The sequence below is a fragment of the Vipera berus genome (assembly GCF_964194415.1).
Source record: "Vipera berus genome assembly, chromosome: 2".
NCBI classification, from domain to species: Eukaryota; Metazoa; Chordata; class Lepidosauria; order Squamata; family Viperidae; genus Vipera; species Vipera berus.
The window spans coordinates 128,367,514-128,388,516 of NC_138203.1; positions in this window are offsets into that span (position 1 = coordinate 128,367,514).

A 21,003-nucleotide genomic window follows, 5' to 3' on the forward strand; every position below is an offset into this window, starting at 1 on the left:
TAATAGTTCCATGAATCATATTCATCAGCAAGTATTCAAATAGCAGCCACTCAACCATTCCTGATCTAACATAATGTAGTTGTGGACTTCAGCTCTTATAATCTCATACAGCCCACATAGATTTCTTGAATATTGGGGAAGGCTATATGACAAATACTGATTTGTTATGCTTCTTAACTTGAATAATCAATGAATCATTGAAAAGGTAGGACTGGATGTGGGCTACCCGTAAGAGGCTGCACAATCCCACAGTAATGTACGTGGAAAAATCCTTCCCGAGACAGAATTCAGTTGTGTTGCAAGGCAATTGATAGAAGCCGAACTTCTGTATTCAGTACCCACACATCCTTTAGACTTAGACAGGTGGGTGCTGAGTTGCTAATCTCAGCCTGTAGAGCTTCTAGACTCCCTCATTTGCTGGCTGGCCCCTTAACAAAATTACAGGGAATCTGCATGTAAATTGCTCATTAATTCAGCTGCATTTGGCAGCAGTTTGAAGCCAAGGGACATGTTAAGATAAGAAAATCAGTATAATGAGAAAAGCAAGTGGGCTTCTCTAACAGGCAGGTAGAGAAGATGGGCAGAGCTGATCTCCATCCAGGGCAGTCCCCTAGGATTGGCTGTAGTGTATAATCTCCAATTCATCACAATTTATTCAGTGTCCTGTTTTGGATGAGGAACTCCCAAGGTTGTTCGACTAGATGAAAGAGTATAAATGAATGCACATTTTCTAGCCCCTGAGGTGGAGTTCAGGAAGTTGATTTATAGCATATCAGACTTTGTATTCACCAAGCCCAGTGCTGTTTATTGTGACTGGCAGCAGCTCTCCAGGCTCAAGAGATCTTTTTTATTATCTAGAATAGATTATCCAGTATTTTAAAACAAAAATGCTATTGAACTTGAGAGCAGCCTGCTAAAACTGGTTTATATTACCAAACCCCAGGTTTGTTTGTTTTTTTTGCCCTAGCCCCTGCCCTACTTTTGAACTAAGAGTCCTCTTGAGTGATTTAAGTATAGCAGGAGTGGTGCACTTATAAAAACATCCTTTTTGTTATGGCCACATGAATTACAGTGAATGTGGATGATCTAAGCACAGGACCTGATTGTATGGGAAAGGATGCCAAAAATAGTTTTTTTTAGTGTATTTTATAACTACTGCAATCCATCACTAAAGACGGAAAGCATACCACAAACTATAAAATGCACCAGAAAACAAAAGTAATCAAGGCAAAACTCAGATACATTCAAGTCAGCTAAGGTGACAGTCCGTCTCATGCCCCCAATGTCCTCTGAAGCAATCCAATCTTCAGCAACCTCCAGTAAGCCAACAATGAGGATGGTAGCCTGATCTCAAGAGGGAAGTCATTGCAAAGTATGAGAGCCACAAGTGAAAAACATGGTTTCTAGGGTCCATTTATCTCATTCAACATCACAAAAAATATTGACAACGTGCATAAGTTGGGTGTCTTGGATGTGAAGAAGCCATGTAATGCATTGGAAATTATATCAGAGCTTTGAACTGCACTCATAAACCTACTGATAGCCACCAATACAGTGACTAAAGAGCTGTTATATGACTATGAATTGCCTGTAGATCCCAAAGAAAGTGTCTCGGACAAAGGGCTGAACACTGAGAAAACCCAAAGGCTTTCAGGTCTCTTTTGTCCTATATCAATTATACAATCCAAACCCAGATCTCTACATTGGCTACCACAAGTAATCCTCTAAATCAGGGGTGTCGAACTCAATTTCATTGGGGGCCGCATCAGCATTGCAGTTACCCTCAGGGGGCCGGGTGGGCGTGGCCTGGGTGGGTGTGGCCTACTGGGTGGGCGTGGCTAGAGTGTGAACGGCCTACTGGGTGGGCGTGGCCAGCTCTACATCGTTCGCATCAAGGGTGCCTATGGGGGCCTGGGCAGGAGTGGGACAGATCTGAGGGTCTCTGGCAGAAGGAGGGTCTCTGGGCCAGGGCCAAGGCAGTGGGGGCCCTTCCCTCACTGTTTCTGGGATGGCTTCGCGGGCCACATGAAACCACTTCGCGGGCCGGATCTGGCCCCCAGGCCTTGTGTTTGACATGTCTGCTCTAAATCTACCCTCCAAACTCCAGTATTTGTTTGTTGTATTCATATTTTAATTGATCCCAGGAGAATATGGCACACTTCCTAAAAAAATGAAAGATTGGTAGATTGGTGAGATACTCCATTCCCCACATTCAGTTTCTTCCAAAACTTAGCAAAAAAAAAAAAAAAGATCAGATGAAAGATGGGATTCAACAGCCCCAGTGCATCACCCCCACTGGGAATGTCAAATTTTAGGGAACAATCAAATCCCTGCAGCACATTCTAGTCCACCCACATACCGTTTAATCCACTGAGGGAAGGGAACACACAGCTACTAATTACATAGCAAAATAAGGGGAGGGAGGAGTTAATCTGACACAGAGTATTTTGATTTTCGACAGGATTTTTTTTTAAAAAAAACAAAAGGTGTTTTTAAATGGAAGCTATAAAAAGGAGGGGCAGAGAAAGGACTGAATAGTTCTGTTCCACAGCAGCACTGTTGAGTGAGTGAGCCAGCGAGCGTGCGAGCGTGTGTTTGTGTGTGTGTGTGTGTGTGTGTGTGTGTGTGTGTGTGTGTGTGTCAGAGAGAGAGAGAGAGAATCTCAAACTGTAACAGGAGAATGGAGATAGCTGTATTCTGAAGAACTTTTTTCTGCTAAAGTTTCAGCTTTGGCTCACCCCAATGCAAAGCTGCACAACTCAAATGAGTAACAAATGCAGATCAATGTTGCTAAAGCCCACCCACCCACCCCTCAGAAGGTAACACCAGAAGCACCTCTACTAAAGGACAGACAGGTCAATAAACTCAAGATAATGCTGCACAATTGAAGTCCTGTCCCTTTTTAGATGTATCTCGTATACAAGATACATCAAGGACCTTGATACCATCTTGATTTTTACACACATATACCTCTGCTGCAAATGGCCCTGGATCATACAAATAGCTATAGCACTCAGACTTCAGTACTGCTTAATAGCGCTTCACATCCTTCTCTAAGTGGTTTACAGAGTCAGCATATTTCCCCCAACAATCTGGGTCTTCATTTTACCAACCTCAGAAGGATGGAAGGCTGAGTCAACCTCAAGCCGGTCAGGATCAAACTCCAGACGGTGAGCAGAGTTAGCCTGCAATATGGCATTCTAACCACTGCGCCACCACAGCTCCTGTGTAGGATGCATTCAAGATGGCTATTTATCTTTTATCTATTGGAAATATCTCAGCAACACTTTAGCATACTATCTAGAAGTCTTTGTTAGTGATGCACCATGGCAAATCCATTGTACATTTTTTAATGTGTCATTTATTTTGGATACCATTTACCAGAAAATCTTCTGGATGCCACTGAGAAGATCATTATTTTTCTTTCTTTAGGGCAAGAGATGCAGTTTGGGTCTTTCTCTTTCAACATCAATAGGGGGGAAAAACGCCTTGAAATGGGCAATGACAAACTGACTGTAAGCTTGTTTACAGAGAGTTCATAATGACACTATGTTGCATCAGAAAATGTCATGTAGCACTGAAGTTGTTTGAATGAAACCTGTGAAACCTTTACAGACTTCTGATTTTCATGTGGACAACCCACATAATCCATAAATATCAGCTGAAACAGTGAGCATGTTATAGCCTTGCCTTCCTTAAGAAGTTTTTACTTCGTAGAATTTCAGATCTATGACCTTGTTGCAAAGGTTGCTGCTCCATGCATAAGATGACTCTATACTCCACAGTCTTCCAAAGCTTTGTACACCTCTAGAGGTGGGGACTTCTTGGAGATGTCCTCCATTGCAGTATTAATTAATTAATTAATTTATTTATTTATTAAATTTTTATACCGCCCTTCTCCCGAAGGACTCAGGGCGGTGTACAGGGCAATAAATATTAAAAAACAAAGTACAAAAGTTAAAAAACAATTAAATAATTTATACCTGATATATACAATAATAAAACTATATTAAAAAAACCCAACCCCAAACCCATCAGACCAGGCCGGACTGCTCAAATAGATAAGTTTTTAGATCACGCCGGAAGGAGCGAAGGTCGGGAGCCATCCAGAGCTCAACCGGCAAGCAGTTCCACAGGTCTGGCGCACCCACAGGGAACGCCCTCCCCCTGGGGGCCACCAGTCGACATTCTCTGATCGGAGGTACCCTGAGGAGGCCCACTCTGTGGGAGCGCACTGGACGGAGGGAGGTTGACGCCGGCAGCAGGTGCTGCCGTAGGTTATCCGGACCTATGCCATGTAGGGCTTTGTAGGACATTACCAGCACCTTGAATCTCACCCGGAGGGCAACCGGCAGCCAATGCAGCTCGCGGAGCAAAGGTGTAACATGGGAGTATCGGGAGACTCCCAACACAACTCGCACGGCTGCATTCTGCACCAGTTGATGCAACCGTTGCATCAGAACCGTTGCATTAGAGCCAGCATTGAGTCAACAGTCAGATGGAAATTCTATGGAAATCCTTCTCGACTGATGTCATTGGGAAAGTCTGGAGTAAAGTTTCAGGAAGTGCGGACTGGATGCCTTCACACTGGATGTCTCTGTCCTCTACACAGAATAGGAATGGACATAGAACAGATTTCATATGAAAGCAATCTGGACTCTCTCTTCAATGAAAGCAAGGAAGGAAATGAAGGAAGGAAGAAGAAAGCATGTTCACTTGAGTACACCCTTTGTTCAATTTCACTCTCTAAAATGCTGAGCTAATGGAAGCCCACAGCAGATGCCCAAGCTTTTCCACCCAGATTCCTTTGCCAAAAGTTCATGGATACCTTCCAAGCAGCCACAGCAAGCAGTGCATGGCTCTTGGCAATCTTCTGAATATTCAGCAGGCAAAGCCAATGTGTCAAAAGCAAATGAAGCCCCAAGTGAATATTCCAGCTTGCTAATAAAGAACTGCTGGGCAAACTGTGAATAACAGAAACCACACATCCAGCTCCACCTCCAGCTGGCTCGGAAGAGCAGAGACAATTAAAAAAAAACAAGAGTTGTGCAGCATAAAATTAAGGAGAGCTGCCTCACCCATAAAGACTAACTGGAATAAATATAGCCACAAATTGAGAAATATGAGGGAAATTACATATACATTTTGACATTTGAGACAAATGCATACTCTTCCTATTTGAGTGGTCTCTCTCTCTCTCTCTCTCTCTCTCTCTCTCTCTCTCTCTCTCTCTCTCTCTCTCTCTCTCTCTCTCTCTCTCTCCCTCTTGAAGTGATGATATTACCTAGTTTGAGTAATGAAATGTCTGCAAGAAAACAGCTAAGCTTGGAGAGCACCAAGGATTCCTCATTTCAACCCTAAGGTACAAATATTCTCCTTTATTGCTATCTATCTATCTATCTATCTATCTATCTATCTATCTATCTATCTATCTATCTATCTATCTATCATCTATCTATCTATCTATCTATCTATCTATCTATCTATCTATCTATCTATCTATCTATCTATCTATCTATCTATCTATCTCCATACCATCCATCTCACCCAAGTGACTGGGCAGTTTACAAACAGCATCATAAAATAATATAACAATATGACTAAAAAGGCAGTTAAAAACAGTTAAATAAACCAGGTTAAATTTACAAGTTAAAAGAAAAAAAAGTTAACAATCAAACAAGGCTAAAAGGTCTTTCGTAGTTTTAAAAGATATGTAAACTAATGAAAGTACTAGTTCTTTATTAACAGTTTAATCACAGACAAATGCAATTGAAAGGAACAGAGGATAGGCATTGAATGAGTACACAAAACACATTTATAGTCATATAAATGCCCTCCGGGTGAGATTCAAGGTGCTGGTGTTGACCTATAAAGCCCTACATGGCATGGGTCCGGATTACCTACGGGAACACCTGCTGCCGGCGTCAACTTCCCTCCGTCCAGTGCGCTCACACAGAGAGGGCCTCCTCAGGGTGCCTCCGATCAGAGAATGTCGACTGGTGGCTCCCAGGGGGAGGTCCTTCTCTGTGGGCGCGCCAGACCTTTGGAACCGCTTACCGGTTGAGCTCCGGATGGCTCCCGACCTTCGCTCCTTCCGATGTGATCTAAAAACTTATTTATTTGAACAAGCCGGCCTGGTCTGATGGGTTTGGGGTTTTAACATTGATTTTAACTAATTTATTGCATCGGGCACACTTATTTAATGTTTTTTTAACTTTTGTATTTTGTATTTTTGATATTTATTGCCCTGTACACCGCCCTGAGTCCTTCAGGAGAAGGGCGGTATAAAAATCAAATAAATCTAAATCTAAATATGGGCGAGTGTATTTAGAAACCCAGAGATTCAAATACCTGTTTATCTCTAATAAAGTGATCTCACATGAGCAGTTGTTAAAAAAAAGGCTTTTTCTTGTGATAAGAGTGGTGGGGAGAGAAGAGTGGGGGCAAAATGAGGAATTGCATTCAAGGACTGAGAATTGATAGAAACACTCTAGATCTGCCTGAAAGCAACTTCCAAACCTGCCTTTATAATGGAGATGCCTGTTAAGTGAAAATAATGTTAGAGGTATTATTACAAACAGGCTTGGGATGGTGGAAAGAGGAGGCATGTAATTGAGCACTTATCCTACTTGTTTTCCTTACCAATTTTTATGCTTCACACCTGCTTCATCTTTTTATAAAGGTAGTCCTCAACTTACGACTACAATAGGGATTGGAACTTGTATCACAAATCAAAGTGATCGTTTGCTTGTCCAAAGTCCCCTGGGAAGGTCCCAAATTGTGATCATGTGACCTCAGAATGCAGCAACCCTCATAAGCACTTGTCAGTTACGAAGAACCTTAATTTTAGCTGTAAATGCATGTATTGGTCATAAGTCACTTTTTTCAATGCCATCGTAAGTTTGAAAAGTCATTAAATGAAGAATCATAAATTAAGGACTACCTGTAAAGAACAAGTTCAGAAGACTCAGGTAACTGGGAAAGGGGAAAACTCTTGAATGGAGCTTAAGGATAATAAAGTGATACTACTTACTGCAAACAGAATCACTTGGATTAAGCACATTTGCACAAAATAGGAGAAGTAATTTTCACCTACACAGTGTTTCTCAACCTTGGCAACCTTATGATGTGTGGACTTCAACTCCCAGAATTCTGTAAAGTGGCCAAGGTTGAGAAACACTGATCTACAATATTCCCCATTTTTTCACAATGTCTCTCCACACCACTACGATCGGGGTGTGTGGGGTGTGTGGGGGATAACAATTTGCATATTATTATTATTATTAATTATTATTATTATTATTATTATTATTATTATTATTATTATTATTATTATTATTATTATTATTATTATTATTTATTATTATTATTATTATTTTATTTTATTATTTTATTATTTTATTCAAAAGATTAAAATCCAAAATCCAAAAGAAAAAAAATGGAGATAAAACATTGGATTTTGGATTTTAATCTTTTTAATAAAACACAGTGTTTCAAAAAGAAATTAGAGTATGAAAGGGAATTTATATTCGGAGAACAGATCGCCCATATAGCTTACAGAAGTCTAGATGTGTATTTCCAATTATAATTCTTGAATATCAGTCTCCTAACTACTAGAGATGCACCAATATTTTGTTACACTTATTTTCAAATATTTTGGGTCAGCTAAAAAAAAAAGCTGCTGATTAGGCAGTTGACTGCACACAGATGTGAACTCTCTGTCTCTCTCTCTCTCTCTCTCACACACACACACACACACACCCTTACATTATACAAATTCAGGAAGATATGATAACTTTAGAAAAGGCATTCCCTTTTTCATCACTCACCAGAAAATAATTCTGAAATTCAGCAGCAGGCTGCTCTTTAGGAGAGCTCAGAAAGGCCACTTACACCTGTGCTCCAAGTGTAGCTGCCAATTTGTTTCTGGGTGAAATACAAAGTGCTGGTTATTACCTCTAAAGCCTTAGGCCAGGGGTCTTCAAACTCGGCCCTTTTATGACTCATGGACTTCAGCTCCCAGAATTCCTCAGCCAGCATGCCTGGCTGAGGAATTCTGGGAACTGAAGTCCATGAATCATAAAAGGGCCGAGTTTGAAGACCCCTGCCTTAGGCAGCTTGTGTCAGGCTACTTGAAAGAATGCTTCTTTCTGTTTGATCCCCCTGCTCACTGAGATTATATGGGGAGACTTAACTACAGTTGCCACATTTGAGTTAGAGTGGCTTTTCTGTAGCCTCCTGAATTCTTAACATATTCTTGGCTGAGTCAAAAGGCCTAACCATTTTGAGATATTTTTTTAAAAGGCCCCAACACCCAGTTTTATAAGCAGTTCTTTAAATGTAGGTTTGTTTTAAAAAGCTGTGGTGGTACTTTTGAATATTTTGTTTTATTATAGACCATTAAGAGACCTTGAAAGTTGACTGTATGTTCCATCCAGTGAATTCAGTGTCAAGCCTTCTCAATGGTGGCTCCAGCTCTGGAACAGATTAACTCCAGACATTCAGGATTACTGTGTTTTGGAAGAACCATACAAATGTGGCTCTTTAAGAGTGCTTTTGGACTTGCACGAAAATTAGGCCCAAAGAAGTGAAACCCACATGGTGTTCTGTTATTGTATTGTTCTAATTTATTTTGTCATGGCTTATTGCATGCCATTTAGTGCCTTGGCAAAGAAAGGGGGAGGGAAAGAGGATTATTTAATACATAAAAATAACATTGACGTAACTGTTTTAATCACATGGAATTTATATCATGAGTTGACTGAGACCACTTTGCCACTTACAATGTCTTCCAGAACCATCCAACGATTTTTAAGCCAAAGAAAAACCTGTCATCATTACAGCACAAAGATGGCTGCATGATTTTAGAAAGTGCTAGAAGACATTAGAGGGAAAATAACCTAAAATTTATTTTAAAAGGGATAAATAACTCTACCAGGTTACAGGAATAAAGCATTGTTGTGCCTAAATGACAAAAGAGTTTCAGCACCCTGGAGAGCTTCCTGAACTACTGTTGAGTGTGATTAAGATGGATGAAACAGATGCCATCCTTTCAAATAACTGGTCCCCAAACAACCAGAAATTAAAGAAACTGAAAAGTTCTCCAAAAATCAGGCTTACAAAACATAGCCTGTGCTATATTTAAAGGGGAATTAATAATTATAAACAAGAGCAGCCTAACAATATGCACATCTAGTCCAAACACACGCAGGTAGAGTCTTCTCTTAGTGTTTGATTCCAAAACTCATCTCCCAGTCATTATAGTAATCAAAGAGAACCAGTATAAAGCTTTGCAAAAAAAAACAGGCTAGGGTAATACAATTCAAACTCTAATTATTTCAATCCCTCCTCCAAAATAGGGCGAGAAGAAAACACAATGGGTTGAATGGATTGAATGGACTGAATGGATTGAATAGAGACCTTGGTTTGTGAGTCACTCAATAGCCTCTTGGTATTTAACTCACTATTGTCTCAAAAGTATTTGATGTGCTAATTAGAGCCAAAACACATCAACCAAAGGCAATGCCTGCTTTCAGTAAACTATACAATGTGAACTGCGCCACGTGCTCCCAAATGTTTTTCCTCACAAGACCTCTTTCTCTGGTTTGGATTTGGCAGCTGGAGTAAAATCAAATGCAAGAGAGAGAGAGAGAGAGAGAGAGGGAGGGAGGGAGGGAGGGAGGGAGGGAGGATAGATGATAATGTCTCTGTTTATTTATTTATTTTAACTCTAATTCCAGCTGGATAGTTCTCCACCTGCTGTTTTCCAACTATGCTTTTGAACAGGATATGTCAGAAATACAAATGGAGCCATTTTCAATTTCAGAATCTGGATTAGCTTGTTTGAGTATTCTTAATGATCCAGAGAGGAAGGGTTATTTACTTCTTACAGCCCAGTGCACAAAGGATGAAAACTATCGACTGTCTTACAGAGCCACTGCTTTGAAAAAGCCCCACTGTTACAAAACACAATTCACAAAGTTACAAATTCACCTTCCAGTCAGTTGTCACTTATAACTAAGCTAACAAGTGACCAGTAGCCCTGATAGGCTTAGTCAAATGTAAACTATATGCTTCTTCCGACTGACTGAGTTTAGACATTCTAAATCCTAACTTTAGATTAACAAAGGACACTTGCTATGTCACACTGCATGCTATGCCCAAACAAATTTATCATATTAAAGTTTCATGTGATGGCCTAGTTGACATGCTAAGACTAGGCTAAAATGTGAATGGGTAAGAGACCTTAAAGGTAAAGGTAAAGGTTCCCCCGCACATGCATGCTAGTCGTTTCCGACTCTAGGGGCCGGTGCTCATCTCCGTTTCAAAGCCGAAGAGCCAGCGCTTGTCCGAGGACGTCTCCGTGGTCATGTGGCCGGCATGACTAGACACCAAAGGCGCACGGAACGCTGTTACCTTCCCACCGTAGTGGTCCCTACGAGACCTTACAAATGGTTAAAATCTTTAAATTAACTGATTGTAAAGATCTTGGCTATTTGTAATGTCCCTGACTCAATCATATTTTAGCTGAGTGTTAACATTTTCGAAATCAAATAGTTTCTCTTTTTTTTTCCTTTTTCAATAGCAAGTGAAGGAATAAAATTCACAAATGGCAGCCTCTAACTACGACAATCTACACCTATATATACATTTGGGAATGATAAATGAGTAAGTTCATATCTAAATGTAAAATAAATAAATATCCCTATCATCCATAGCCAGTTTATATAGACTATGACAGACAGAATGTTGGTTTTCACAGAAAACATAATATCTCCATATGGAGGCAGATCATAGCAGTAGCAATCAATCAAGTATATATAAAAATCGATGGATGAGCCTATACGCATGAGTCTGCTCCACTGGAATTTTTTCCCTCTGGATATTTACCCTTGTCTGCTATCGCTAATCACCCACCTATTCTTCGTCTTCTCCTGTCTTGCTCAGACTCAACCCTCCTTCCTACATGGCTTGATGGTCTCAAGCAGGGGTTATAATCATATGCCCAATGGTGACTATTTGAAATCCATTGTCTCTCACTCTGTGTCCTTGCTGGAACTTGGACAAATGCTGCCTGTCACCTTTTAGCTGCAGTTTCAAGAAACTGAAGCTTTTTTTCCCCCCACTCCTGTGAACACATACAAACAAGCTGAGAGGGAGAAGATGAACTCCAGCATGTTCGTAATGCTAAAATTTGGGATGCAAAGATAGAAGGTTGCTAGGAAGATGTAAAAAAATTCTAGCAAAATGCTATCCACTGACTAACGATATCCCATGTGCGGGAATAGGATTTAAGGTTTCACATTAGAGAACGTGATTTTTCAGGGAGGATCAAGAGTTGGGAGGCTTGGATACAAATGGTCTTGTTATCAAAATCCCCACCCGATAAAGGAGATTTATACCTTATTTCCTGTTGGCTCTTAATTACAGAACAGTATCCATGAGAAGTTAAATTAGTTAAATTAGTCCCGGCACTTTTGTCCTTTTGGAAGCAAGTTCAAATGGAGCTCTTCTAGAGGAGTTTTATAACTGAATGTATTGTCGAATACCATGCATTATGTTACGTTGCTCTTATGTTGTTATATTATTTTTAATTACATTGTTCTATTGCTGGTATTCTGTGTTTATATATTTTATCATTATCTTTGTCAAACCACAAATGAACAAAGGAGCCTTTGCTTTATCCGTACAGGTTGAGAGAAAGAAGCTGACAAACTCACCTAGAGAGTTTGGGCTGCTGGTTTGATCTCAAGGCTTAGTAATTAGGTTGCAAAGGTTTTGTCTCCGTTCGGGGGGGCACATCTTACAGTGCGATTTGAATTGTGTTCAGTTTCTTTGGAATGTTGCTTCCGGTATTTCAGTTGAAGTAGATCTCTCGCTCTCAGTGATTGGTAGGTGGGGTCAATGTTAACGTGTCTGTAGTCACTGATTGGTTGGTGGAGAACCAGGCCTCAAGGAAGACCTCAAAAGACACGACCCATTGTCCCTCATGTCTGTCCACAAGGACTCAGAAGGACAAAAGTTCGATCTAACCAGGACCATAATTATAACCCAAGCCAAGTCAAGGAGAGAAAGAGAATTCCTCGAGGCCTGGTTCTCCACCAATCAGTGAACAGACACGTTGACATTGACCCCGCCTACCAACCACTGAGAGTGAGAGAGCTACTTCAACTGAAATTGTCTGAACATTCCAAACAAACATTCCAAACAAACCAAACACAATTCAAACTGCACTGTAGATGTCCCCCAGAAGAGAGACGAAACTTTTGCAACCTAATTACCGAGCTGGTCTACATTAGGTCTCTCCTATCATTGCTCCCAATGGAAAGGAATTTTAGTCAAAACTCTTCCACATCTAATCTGTTGATTAGTTAAGGGCAGGCCATAAGACATCTCCTTTGGATTGCTTTGCCACCAACTCCTTGTTGTTTGGGCTAGATGCAGAAGCCCATGAATCAAGTTCTTGGCAACAGGGACTTTTTTTTTTAATCCCATTTATATCCCGCCCTTCTCCGAAGACTCAGGGCGGCTTACAAGCTTAGCAGTAGCCTTCATTCTATGTATATGCCTGCTTATTAGGGCTTTCGCCCCCCCAAGCGGCATTATTACAAAGTCAGCTTAATTGCCCCCAACAATCTGGGTCCTCATTTGATCTACCTTGGAAGGATGGAAGGCTGAGTCAACCTTGAGCCTGGTGGGATGCGAACCTGCACTAATTGCAGGCAGCTGGTGTTACTTAAGGAGGCATTAGCCCACTGCTCCACCAAGGCTCCTTTGGCAATGCAGCTGGCAAGATTGCAGGATTATCTCAGTTTATCACTGGGGAAAATGAAGAGAGATATTGTTGAAACATTTAACTTTGAACCTAAGCGTGTGCCACACTCAGAAGGAAAAATTTATTTAAAATTCAGTTTGCTGTTCCAAAACACAAGGTATTCAAAACATGTTCACTGGTCTATTCAGCCTAATCTATTTCTAAGTGAGGAGCCATTCTTTCAGTATGGTTTACAGCACTTTTCGGTTTTGATTTCTTTATTTTTCAGCAGTTACATTTGGCTTAGAGTCATACTGCATCACTGCTCTAGGATCTTAAGCTTGTATTCTGAGACTTTCTTTCTGGCGTTCTTTATTGTTCAGTGGCAAAAATGAAGATGCGAAGCAGCTATATTTACAGCAATAGAGAATGAACACATCCAGTTGAGAGGACTAGGTCACTACATCAGATTTCTTGCTTAGGCCCTTAGGATGTGACATCTTCTATGAGGCCAGAAAATTATTATAAATCTTGTCTATGGAGATTCTCAGTCATCCAGATATTGTTGTCCCAAAGGTGCTTTTTCAAAAGGCAACTGGACTTGCTTTGTTTTTCCTTGAAGACGTATCTTCAGTTCTGACTTCAGTTTTCAGTTTGCCTTAGGAATGCCAGATTTCTTTTAAAAATGAAGTTTCTAGTCTTCATTGTTTTACTACTTTTTAAAGAACCTGCTACCATTGTCAATTATAGCTACCAGCCAGCAGTACAATTTTGTGAGCTGCAAGCAGTGCTAACTGCACCCATAATAAATAATAAATGAGGTGAACACAGAAGCCAACTAAGAAATCTCAGGGAAGCCCCCCCCATGAATGATTCATTAAGGAGTGGGCCACAAACCGATCAGTCCTAGAGGAGATCAACCCTGACTGCTCTTTAGAAGGCCAGATCCTGAAGCTAAAACTCAAATACTTTGGCCACCTAATGAGAAGGAAGGACTCAGTGGAGAAGAGCCTAAATGCTGGGAAAGATCGAGGGCAATAGAAGAAGGGGACGACAGAGAATGAGGTGGCTGGATGGAGTCACTGAAGCAGTAGGCGTGAGCTTAAATGGACTCCAGAAGATGGTAGAGGACAGGAAGGCCTGGAGGAATGTTGTCCATGGGGTCACGATGGGTCGGACACGACTTCGCAACTAACAACAACAACAGCCAAATTAATACTGAAAAAGATGGCCTATTAGAATAAAATGCAACACAATCCATCCCCCCCCCGCCCGATGAAGCATATCTTGATTTTTAAGAAGAAAAAGACACAGAAGTTGCATAAATACCTACACCTGAAGCTACTTTGAGCTGGATGTTCAAGTCCAGTTACTTTTCTTGGCCTCCTTCATTGGCCTTGGGTCCTGACACTGTCTTGGCATGACAGTATTTGTATTCTCTGCTACTCCTTAAAAGCTGCCAGGAAATGTTTAGGTCATCAATGAACTCAAGCAATCTTCCTCAACCTGGATGCCTTTTAAAGGGACTAAATCTCAATTCTTTAATTTCCATGACAGCAAGACATTATGGGAGCTGTAGTCTAGCATCTCTGGTGCTAGGTTGCAGAAAGTGAAATAACTTCTCTTTGATTTTGATAACCGTTTCACACACACACACACACACACACACACACACACACACACACACACACACGAGACCAGTGAAGAGGCTGTATTTTGTCCTCCCCAGCAGAGCTGAATTCCTCAGAGAAAATGCAAGGGAGAATTACAGAAACCGAATTCTCCACCCATCCACCCACCCCAACAGTAGTTTCCTACCAGTGCAGTACAATTTTTGGGGGTGGGGGTGGCCCCTTAAAAGCTGAGGGACCCACAGCCTTTAAGAGGCCACCCCCTGACTGGAGCTAGGCCCCAAAATAGTATTTATTTATGAGGTTCATCTATTGCTTCAGTCCACATGCTCTAGCCATGTAATACAGTTATACAGGGATAATAAATAACGCAAGATTTATTTTGGCACTGAGAACCCCACAATCGATCCCCAGAAATCTTCCAAAAGAGCCAGATTTTACCCACCATCAGACTCCACCTTAATTTTATGTAAACTTTAATTTAATGAAATTCAAATTAAATGAATTAGATACAATGACTATTATTACCCACTGTAATAAATGTCTTCGCCTTCAAATTACTGCTTGGTGGCAACTTTGGAAAGGTGCCAGCCAGAGACCCTGTTGAAGGCTGAAAGGAAGTTTATGCTGCTCTGGGGGCTATATCAAAAAATTAGGTCCTGATGCATCTAACAGACAGTTGTCAATGCATGTTTTGGAAGGTGATAAGAAAAAGCAATTCTATGCATAGGGAATTTTTTCAGAGAATAATTAGCTACCTCATCTCAAGAAAAAAATAGTACTTTGCCATTGAAAATGATGCCAAATAAACCAGTTGGCATAATTATTCTTCATAAGACCATTTGGGGCACAGTCAGGTAGGGAAACGATTGTGTCCTAGAGGACATTGCTCTGCTTCTATGCAGTTACTGAAAATTTAACAAAATCATTATCTTCAAATTTTGCTAGGCACACGTGATCCACACAGACTTTCAAGGAAGAACAAAGCTGCACAGGTGCTACCATTCCACAGAAGTGTAGAAAGGTGATTGTATGCCCCAAACTATTTTTCTCTTTATTTTCATTGGCATGGGAAGAATGTTCTGATCCTTTTGGATAAAGATAGGGGTAAAGTGGGTTAGGACGCTGAGCTTGTCTATCAGAAGGTCGGCAGTTTGGCGGGTCGAATCCTGAGTGCCGCGTAACAGAGTGAGCGCCCGTTACTCGTCCCAGCTTCTGCCAACCTAGCAGTTCGAAAGCACGTAAAAATGCAAGTAGAAAAATAGGGACCACTACGGTGGGAAGGTAACAGTGCTCCGTGCACCTTTGGCGTCTAGTCATGCTGGCCACGTGACCACGGAAGACGTCCTCGGACAAGCGCTGGCTCTTTGGCTTTGAAACGGAGATGAGCACCGGCCCCTAGAGTTGGAAACGACTAGCACGCATGTGCGGGGGAACCTTTACCTTTACCTAAAGATAAATGTGCATGATGGAATTTCAGTGGCCAGCAAAGAGGTTCCATATTTCTTCCTCCATCCAGAGGAGGAGGGGGGAGCGCGAGAATTTTTACTCATCTGATGAATGGCAAGGATGACTGAGAATACACAGTGGCCTCCTAAAATGAATAATGGGTCAATCACACCGTAGACAGCAGAAAGAACAGATCTTGGAGGAATTTAAAACCTACTGCTATGAGCCTAATAGAGTGGAATAGAGACATTTTCCCCACCATCACTTCCTTGCAGAGGAAGAGGGAAATGATGGGATCAGTGTAAAGCCCTTCCTTTCTTACAAGCCTGCCAAGAAGATTCATGAATCCTCCTTTTGAGCTTTCCAACACAGAAGCTCCTGCTCCAAGGGAAACAGATGACTTGTTTTCCTGCAGGTTGTAGAAATCAGTTGTTTTCCTTTCAAAATCCACATAGCCCTAAAATACATATCAGGATTTATTTATTTATTTATAGAAAATCTTGAAATGGAGACAGCGGGTGGGAGAGAAAGAGAGAGAGAGTCATGGTTTTCTTAGAAAAATAGCTCATTGCCTCACTCGGGCCCTATGAATAAGGCCCATTGACAGCAACAGATTCAGGACTGACAGAAGGAAATATTTTTTTTCCCAGAGCACAGAGTTAAACTAAATGATTTTCTGCCAGCAATTCTTAAAACAGCAGCCAATTTGGATGATTTTCAGTGGGTCCGAGCAGATTCATGGAGGATCAGGCTATCGGTAGCTATTAATACTGATAGTTCTTTACCTTCTCCTGAATCATGGGTGGCATGCCTTAAGTGCTGGTTGCCAGCTAGTAACAATGGAAGGCCAGGGGGTTGGATTGGGGTGTTATAACTCTTCAGACCTACAAGCTTCCTACATACATCCTATTGCCTACTGTATACCATCAAACACTGGAATAGATAGGCATATATAGCTATAAATTAAAAGAATTCACTGAACATCTTCAGTTGCTGGTGGATTGAGACTTTTTTCAATTGATTTTTCAATTATTTTCTTTCCCAATCTTACTGCTTATTGCCATAACTCTCTTCCTTGCTGCAAATGGATGCTTTGAATATAACTTTGCCCAAACTTCCCCACAGCCAACCTGTTACCCTTTCAAGAAGCAATCTGCCAGAGCCAGAGGGAGGTAACCCATGGGATACCTTCAGCCTCTCCAGGTGAGAATCAAGCAAAATCCAGAAGCTTTTTGTTGTTGTTCAGATCCTGACCTGAATGCAGACTTGCTCCTTTTGAAACTGAAACAGTCTTGGCTTGTTGAGAGAACAGGGATAAAGGCCACCACTGGATTCAAACGGGTGAGATGATGATTTTTGCCAATTGTCCAAGAATTACCCAACCACCCAACCCCCCCTCTATTTTAGAATATCTTTTAATTCTCTCTCCCCCCCCCCCAAAAAAAACACAGCTTTTCAATGGACACATGATGCTACAGAAGAGTAGTAGAGTGAGCCAATATATGGGCCTGACCTCTTAATTCACTGTGATTCCGTTCAGCGTTACAGGCAGTCTGTGACTTATCATCACAACTGAACCCAAAGTTTCTGTTGTTAAGTGAGACATTTCTTAAGTGAGATTTGTCCCATTTTGTGACCTTTCTTGCCATGGTTGTTAAGTGAATCACTGCAGTTGATAAGTTGGTGACCTGGTTGTGAAGTGAATCTGGCTTCCCCATTGACTTTGCTTGTCAGAAGGTTGCCAAAGGCGATCATGTGACCCTGAGACACAGCAAAGGTCATAAATATGAACCAGTGGCCAAGCATCCGAAGTTTGATCACATGATCATGGGGTTGCTACAAAGGTCGTAACTATGAAAAACGGTCATAAGTCACATTTTTCAGTGGCACTGTAACTTTGAACAGTCACTAAACAAACTGTTGTAAGTCGAGGACTATCTGTACTCTGAACCAAGCTTCATATCATAATCTTACAGTATCCAATGACTGTATTCACACATGCATAAAGTTAATTACAAGCTAAAGGTTCAATCTGCATAGGTCAAGCCTGATTAGTTTTAACCTTGGTTAAGATCTGGGGACAGGTAACTTATATACAGAATGTGAACCCAGCCTGTTCAATTCATTTATGAGTCAATGTACCATGGAAATCCAAGACATATTTGAAATAATTATCCAGGCTAAGCATGCAGTGTGAACACAATTACAGCAGTGGCCAGGTAGAGTGTGGAGTTTTGGCAGCTAGCTTTTCCACCTTAGCCACAAAGAGAAAACTTCTGCAGCCCACTTAGTGGGAACTCTCCTGTCAACATTTGCTAGCACCATTTTCTTGTTGGTCCAGCTCTGAAGATCAGCTTGCCATCTTGGGTTAGACTCATCTAGATTACATTATAGCACTCAAGAGGACAAATATATCACGGTATTTTTAAAAGTAAGAAGGCAATTCTAATAAAGAGAGTTATCTTGGCTGATAGGACAAGAAGTAGTATTCACCAGAAAAGATAACTATTCCTTTTAAATCTATATTGTTCCTGGGCCTTTGAAAAAGAATGTCTATGGAGATTCTCAGTCATCCAGATCATGGTTGTCCCAAAGGTGCTTTCCCAAAATGCAACTGGACTTCCTTTGTTTTTCCTTGAAGATGTTTTCCTTCTCATCCAAGAAGCTTCTTCCATTCTGAAGAAATGAAGAAGCTTTTTGGATGAGAAGTGAAGAGTCTTCAAGAAAAAGAAAGAAAGTCCAGTCTCGTCTTGAAAAAGCAGCTTTGGGACTTTGAAAGAGAACTTTCCATCTCTTGGCTGTTCCTCCTTTTTCTCCCCCCTTCTGCCCATCAGCCTTGGTGGAGCAGTGGGCTAATGCCTCCTTAAGTAACACCAGCTGCCTGCAATTAGTGCAGGTTCGAGTCCCACCAGGCTCAAGGTTGACGCAGCCTTCCATCCTTCCGAGGTAGGTAAAATGAGGAGCCAGATTGTTGGGGGCAATAAGCTGACTTTGTAATAATGCCGCTTGGGGGTGGTGGTGAAAGCCCTAATAAGCAGGCATATACATAGAATGAAGGCTATTGCTAAGCACATTTGATTTGTGCTTAGATTGTAAGCCGCCCTGAGTCTTCGGAGAAGGGCGGGATATAAATGGGATTAAAATAAAAAATAAAAAATAAAAATTCTTTTCTCTGACGGATTTCCTTTCTCTTGCGTTCTTTACATTGTTATGGGTCCCGTAGTTATTGTTTAATGGGACAGAAAAAGGCAGGGTCTCTGTTCAGCTTCTCCTAGTCGCAATAGTGCCTTTATTCAAACAGAACCTGGAGGCAGCGTTAAAAAAATGGTATCAGCCTAGAATCCCTACACAGCTATAAGTGGACTAAGTCCAACCCACCCACCACCGGAAATCGATTTATCCTTAGCTAACTCCAAGCAGGTCCTAATCCTTAACTGATAAGATTCCCATGCATAGGTTAAGTAGTAATAAATAATGCCTGACATTAGATCATGGGTCTTCAAACCTGGCCCTTTTATGACTTGTGGACTTCAACTCCCAGAATTCCTCAGCTGATGAATTCTGGGAGTTGACGTCCACAAGTCATAAAAGGGCCAAGTCTGAAGACCCCTGCATTAGATCGTATGTTTCCAAAGGGCTTGAGGGACGTGATGTTGGGAACTGATTCATTGTTCACTGCTTCTATCATTCTGGGCGCTAACAGAAGCTGACACTGGGGAAAAAAAACCTTGCTTCACTCCTCGGGAACTGTCCTGCAAGTTTCACCTGCATTAATCTGCATATGAATAAGGAGATGGATCGTGCATGTATGGAACTAATTACCATTACTGCACCAATATCACTAAGCCTTCAGTCTCCTTTTAATAAGCCTTCGGTCTACTTTTCAAGAGCCTCTCTACACTCCGGGCTGTAAAGAGCTTCATGTGGGAGAACCAGCTGACGCTGAAGCTAAAAAAGTTGAAGCTGTTCTTGTTCCAGAAGATGGACCAGAGTGTGTAGAAAATATGCCTGTCCTGGATAAGTTTGCACTTCTCTTAAAGACTAGATTCACATCTTGGGGTTCTTCTGGATACAGCATTGATAGCCACATTACATAAGTGACAAGAAGTCTTTTATTAACTTGGGCTGATAACCTTTTCTCTATTTCCTGGAGTGAAGGAATCTGACACTGGAGATGCTTGCAACAGTCGCCACAAATTGAATCATTGCAACTGCTTATGGGGTGACTCTTGAGGATGGCCTGGGAACTTCAATTGACTTAGAACATAGCTGTGAGTCTCTCCCATTCCTAAGCCAAAGCATAGACAAATAGATGTGAACGAGTGAGATATGTTCAGAGATGTCCAACAGCACCTCTAGGGCTATCAATAAAGAGGAGAGGGTTAAATGGTCCTTTGCTTGTATCTAGGTTTTATAGGAGAGAAGGGACACTACCAGAAATGGTGCTAAAGCACAATCTACCAATCTTTCAGTGACAGAAAAATATACCAAGCCCTTCTTCTGTTGGTGAATAGTGCTGATATTACAATTTTTAATGCGAAGAACACTGCGGAAAGTAATTGATGGGCTCCCTGGTTTCACTTCTCCTCCTCCTAAATATCAACTGCTGGCATGTAAACAGGGTTGGGCACATGTAGGGGATGCTTGAAATGATATGACTAGCCATCCGTCAAGTTACTGAATGGACTCCAGGTGCTCCATGTCTATGACCTGTCAGTTAAACTATTTCTGGAGAGTTTCATTTATTTATTTTTTGAAAAAAAAGCATCATGCCTGTTTTAAAATGTGGGTTTGGTACTCTTCTGAAAGAACGCTAGAACTGAATAAAAAAAAATAAGCTTGGCTGAAAGGTTACAGGCACAAAGGAAGGAATGTCATGAAGTAGACGAAGTTGAGAAGCAGTCAGCGTCACTCTTGACTAATGCTAAAAGGAATGGCAAGGCTGGCAGAGAGTTACTAGCAGCATGCAGAAGTAGGCTATGGAGAAAGCTGCCCCACAACCAAAGAAATAATCAAAAGCAGCAGAGGAGAGAAGCAGCAGAAAATCTGAAATGCATTCATTGGTATAACACAAAGCTGGCAGAACCCAGCTCTCATTCCCAGTTTAAATCAACCTTTTTTCCCCCAAATAAAAGTCTAGTGCTCTTTCAAAGGAGCATGAAACCTGAG